Source organism: Mustela lutreola, chromosome 11 (assembly GCF_030435805.1).
Source record: "Mustela lutreola isolate mMusLut2 chromosome 11, mMusLut2.pri, whole genome shotgun sequence".
Classification (NCBI taxonomy): Eukaryota; Metazoa; Chordata; class Mammalia; order Carnivora; family Mustelidae; genus Mustela; species Mustela lutreola.
Window position 1 is genome coordinate 29,705,087 of NC_081300.1, and position 5,941 is coordinate 29,711,027.

Genomic DNA, 5,941 nt, shown 5'->3' on the forward strand with positions numbered 1-5,941 from the left:
TCTCCCTGTTCTTCTGGGATTTTCACTGCCATCTTAGAGAAGGCTTTTTTAAAGCAGTAATGTAAGCTATTCAAAGGTCAGTTTTGATGGAATTCTGATAAAAAAGACATTGTTATTAATATTCAATGTTTGCATACCATAAGTACTATTCATAGCCATTACTATTTTTTTCAGACATCCACCACAAATGACTCTGAAAAAAGTCTCTGTGCCTGGTCTGATACAACTCTGAGGCAGCCACGTTGTGTTTTCCTTTTGATTTTTAAAAAAAGAAGGGAAAAAAATGGACCACTGCTCTCAGATTTAGTCTGTGTAAATAATCCTCACTGTTGATAAGAAAAGATTCCATAAAACCATAGGATTTGTTAGTCTGAAACTTTCAATCAGTAGTCTTGGGAAATGTATATTCCTGGAATTAAACGGTGTTTATTGAGCATATTGAATTAAATAAATTACTACTTCCTCATGGGTTTTCATCTTGAATCCCAAGTTCAACTCTGGGCTTCAACCCTTCCTTTCTAAAGGATTGTTGGATGTTTCTGTTTGTAGTTAGCACGGCTCTCTCACTTAGCAACACCTTTACTACTAAACCTAATTCCCTTTATGACTACCTTTGATCTGATTTGGCATCACTAATGGGTTGAGTCTACCAGCAGCCAACATTCACAAGTTTGGTGATTCTCTCCTCTCCCTCTGTTCATGTCTCATTTGGGTTATTGTCAGCTGGGGTCTTTGAGAGAATGCAGTGAGCACTTCTCTGCTCTCCCTTGTTAGACATGTAGTGTGAATAAAATAGAAGTTCTTGTTTTTTAAGCTTCTGAAATTTTGTGGCTTTTTATTATCACAGAATAATCTAGTCCCTCCAAACTACTATAATCCTACTACTGAAGTTTTAAATAAATAATTTATCTCTCGAGAATAATAATTTTATGTCTTCCTTTTAATTAACCATATTTTATAGGTTTTTCTTGCCATAGAGCAGTAACCAAAACCTGCACTTTATTACTGTTAAGAGTAAGCATATGGTACACACACTGGACTTGTTCCTAATCACAAAGAAAATACCGTTTACTATGTGGTTTACCTTGAGAAATTTTGTTGATACTATAAGAAGAAAATAATTTTCTCTTCCACTCCTAGTTTGCTAAAAAAAAAAAAAAAAAGTTTAGATTTTTAAAAATTTTTTGAAAGAGAATTTTTATTACTTTTATGTACAGAATATTCAACAGCATACACTTAGCCCAATTTAGTGGCTAGTTCTTTAGCCTTTGCCTTTTCCAGTTTGGCAATGTGAGCTACCAACTTTGGACCCAAGATGTTGCCTCCCCAGGAATGGCAGATCTCATCATATCCGTCATTGTAATTGGTCCCAGTACATTCCTCCAGCTTAACCAGAGTTCCTTTGTCTTCTGAGTTAACGTGTGTGAAAGCAACAGTGGTGCAGGTCTTCCTGTGAAGGATACCTCTCAGCCTGGTCTTTCCCCCGATAATACAGTAGGGAACCTTCATCTTGTGACACAGAACAGGCAGGAAGACACCCAGCTCAATGGGATCCACATCATGTGCAATCACTACCAGCTGAGCCTTTTTGTTTTCCACCAAGGTGGTGACAGAAAAAGCTCCAGCTCAGAGGATAGGCAGCATCTTAGTGGGTACATCCTCTTTCCCAGCAGGTTTCTTCTCAGCTAGGGCCAACAATCTCTGCTTCTCTTGCTGTGTTTGCAGTCCAGCTTAAGCATTTGAGGAGTTTTTTGGCAGTCCAAAGCCTAGGTGAACTGGAGAATTAGGGGAGGCACTTTTAGATGCTTATAGAGAATAGTCCTTTGCCACTGCAGCCAGAGGCAGAAGAGCCATTTGACAAAGCTGGCAAGGTCTCCTTTGGGCTGGATATCTTGTATGATGCCAGAATTCTTGGGCCTTTTCTCAAACAGGGACTTGTCACCTTCTTAGTCTCCTGCTTCTTGATGACAACAGCGGCCAGGGCCACCTTCTTCCCCTTGGTCTTCTTTCCTTCAGGCATCTTGGGTGGCTGGAGAGAGAGCCAGTTTTTTTTTTTTTTTTAATCGTCAGTGGGTTGTTGAATTTTATCAAATGATTTTTCTACATCTATTGACCTGCAGGTACAGTTTTTCCTCTTTTAGACTTTGGGGGTTTTTTGGGGTATTTTTTTTTTTAAATTTTTTTATTTTTTATAAACATATTTTTTATCCCCAGGGGTACAGGTCTGTGAATCACCAGGTTTACACACTTCACAGCACTCACCAAATCACATGCCCTCCCCAATGTCCATAATCCCAACCCCTTCTCCCAAACCCCCTCCCCCCGGCAACCCTCAGTTTGTTTTGTGAGATTAAGAGTCACTTATGGTTTGTCTCCCTCCCAATCCCATCTTGTTTCATTTATTCTTCTTCTACCCACTTAAGCCTCCATGTTGCATCACCACTTCCTCATATCTGGGAGATCATATGATAGTTGTCTTTCTCTGCTTGACTTATTTCGCTAAGCATGATACGCTCTAGTTCCATCCACGTTGTCGCAAATGGCAAGATTTCATTTCTTTTGATGGCTGCATAGTATTCCATTGTGTATATATACCACATCTTCTTGATCCATTCATCTGTTGATGGACATCTAGGTTCTTTCCATAGTTTGGCTATTGTGGACATTGCTGCTATAAACATTCGGGTGCATGTGCCCCTTTGGATCACTACATTTGTATCTTTAGGGTAAATACCCAATAGTGCAATTGCTGGGTCATAGGGCAGTTCTATTTTCAACATTTTGAGGAACCTCCATGCTGTTTTCCAGAGTGGCTGCACCAGCTTGCATTCCCACCAACAGTGTAGGAGGGTTCCCCTTTCTCCGCATCCTCGCCAGCATCTGTCATTTCCTGACTTGTTGATTTTAGCCATTCTGACTGGTGTGAGGTGATATCTCATTGTGGTTTTGATTTGTATTTCCCTGATGCCGAGTGATATGGAGCACTTTTTCATGTGTCTGTTCGCCATCTGGATGTCTTCTTTGCAGAAATGTCTGTTCATGTCCTCTGCCCATTTCTTGATTGGATTATTTGTTCTTTGGGTGTTGAGTTTGCTAAGTTCTTTATAGATTCTGGACACTAGTCCTTTATCTGATATGTCATTTGCAAATATCTTCTCCCATTCTGTCAGTTGTCTTTTGATTTTGTTAACTGTTTCCTTTGCTGTGCAAAAGCTTTTGATCTTGATGAAATCCCAGTAGTTCATTTTTTCCCTTGCTTCCCTTGCCTTTTGCGTTGTTCCTAGGAAGATGTTGCTGCGGCAGAGGTCGAAGAGGTTGCTGCCCGTGTTCTCCTCGAGGATTTTGATGGATTCCTTTCGTACATTGAGGTCCTTCATCCATTTTGAGTCTATTTTTGTGTGTGGTGTAAGGAAATGGTCCAATTTCATTTTTCTGCATGTGGCTGTCCAATTTTCCCAGCACCATTTATTGAAAAGGCTGTCTTTTTTCCATTGGACATTCTTTCCTGCTTTGTCGAAGATTAGTTGACCATAGAGTTGAGGGTCTATTTCTGGGCTCTCTATTCTGTTCCATTGATCTATGTGTCTGTTTTTGTGCCAGTACCATGCTGTCTTGATGATGACAGCTTTGTAATAGAGCTTGAAGTCCGGAATTGTGATGCCACCAACGTTGGCTTTCTTTTTCAATATCCCTTTGGCTATTCGAGGTCTTTTCTGGTTCCATATAAATTTTAGCATTATTTGTTCCATTTCTTTGAAAAAGATGGATGGTACTTTGATAGGAATTGCATTAAATGTGTAGATTGCTTTAGGTAGCATAGACATTTTCACAATATTTATTCTTCCAATCCAGGAGCATGGAACATTTTTCCATTTCTTTGTGTCTTCCTCAATTTCTTTCATGAGTACTTTATAGTTTTCTGAGTATAGATTCTGTGTCTCTTTGGTTAGGTTTATTCCTAGGTATCTTATGGTTTTGGATTATTCACCACGACCAAGTGGGATTTATTCCAGGGCTGCAAGGTTGGTTCAACATCCGCAAATCAGTCAATGTGATACAACACATCAATAAAAGAAAGAACAAGAACCATATGATACTCTCAATAGATGCTGAAAAAGCATTTGACAAAGTACAACATCCCTTCCTGATCAAAACTCTTCAAAGTGTAGGGATAGAGGGCACATACCTCAATATCATCAAAGCCATCTATGAAAAACCCACCGCAAATATCATTCTCAATGGAGAAAAACTGAAAGCTTTTCCGCTAAGGTCAGGAACACGGCAGGGATGTCCATTATCACCACTGCTATTCACCATCGTACTAGAGGTCCTAGCCTCAGCAATCAGACAACAAAAGGAAATTAAAGGCATCCAAATCGGCAAAGAAGAAGTCAAATTATCACTCTTCGCAGATGATATGATACTATATGTGGAAAACCCAAAAGACTCCACTCCAAAACTGCTAGAACTTATACAGGAATTCAGTAAAGTGTCAGGATATAAAATCAATGCACAGAAATCAGTTGCATTTCTCTACACCAACAGCAAGACAGAAGAAAGAGATATTAAGGAGTCAATCCCATTTACAATTGCATCCAAAACCATAAGATACCTGGGGTATTTTTTATTAACATAATGTAATATTTGTTTCAGGGGTACGATTCTTTTTTTTTTTTTAAGATTTTATTTATTTATTTGAGAGAGATTTATTGAGAGAGATCACAAGCAGGCAGAGAGGCAGGCAGAGAGAGAGGGGGAAGCAGGCTCCCTGCTGAGCAGAGAGCCCTATGCGGGGCTCTATCCCAGGACTCCGAGTTCATGACCTGAGCCTAAGGCAGCGGCTTAACCCGCTGAGCCACCCAGGCGCCCCTAGGGGTACGATTCTTTGATTCATCAGTCTTACACAGTTCCCAGCGCTCACCATAGCACATGCGCGCCCCAGTGGCCATCACCTGCCACCCCATCCCTCCCAACCTCCTCCACTCCAGCAACCTTCAGTTTTGTTTCCTGAGATTAAGTCTCTTATGGTTTGTCTCCATCTCTGGTTTTGGCTTGTTTCATGTTTTCCTCCCTTCCCTATCATCCTCTGTCTTGTTTCTCAAATTCCTCATGTCAGTGAAAGCATATGATAATTATCTTTCTCTGATTGACTTATTTCACTTGTCATAATACCCTCTAGTTCTATCCACATCATTCCAAATAGCAAGATTTGAGGGTTTTTTGATGGCTGCATGATATTCCTATACACACATACACACACACACACACACACACACACATATATATATATATACCACATCTTTATCCATTCATCTGTTGATGGACATCTGGGGCTCTTTCTATAGTTTGGCTGTTGTGGACATTGCTGCTATGAACACTGGGGTACACGTGCCCGAGATCACTACAGTTGTATCTTTAGGGTAAATACCCAGTAAAGCAATTGCTGGATCATAGGGTATCTCTATTTTCAACTATTCCTCTTTTAATTTTTTAATATGGTAATTCCATTACTTGATTATTACTTGATTTTTCTGTTTAAAAAAAAACTTACATATCTAGGTTTCCTTTAACTTTACTATCCTTTAAAATGTAATTCTGGATTCAGTTCATTAACATTCTTTTTAAATTTTTGTCATTTATAGTCTTGATGAAGATTGGTCTATAATTTTCCTTACTCATATTTTCCTTGAAAGTCTTAAGAATCAAGATTATAAAATGATCTGGAGAGTATTCTCTGTGTGTCTAGACCCTAGAGAAGTGTGTATATAAGACTGAATGTATTCCATGTTTGTATAATTCATAAATGAATAAATATTCACATAGTGGGGTTGTATTAAACTTTTTTAATGATGAAGGGATGTTAAAACTGTTTGGTAACCAGTGATACATATAAAAGGTATAAATTACCTAGGTTAATAAGAGACTCTTAATCTCACAGAAC

The 5,941-nt window shown here is 39.1% G+C and overlaps 1 pseudogene; it reads right to left on the minus strand.

Annotated features, from left to right (window-relative positions):
• Positions 1-1,220: 1,220 nt before the first annotated feature.
• LOC131811616 (large ribosomal subunit protein eL8-like) lies at positions 1,221-2,026 on the minus strand (annotated as a pseudogene).
• Between the last annotated feature and the right edge of the window lie 3,915 nt (positions 2,027-5,941).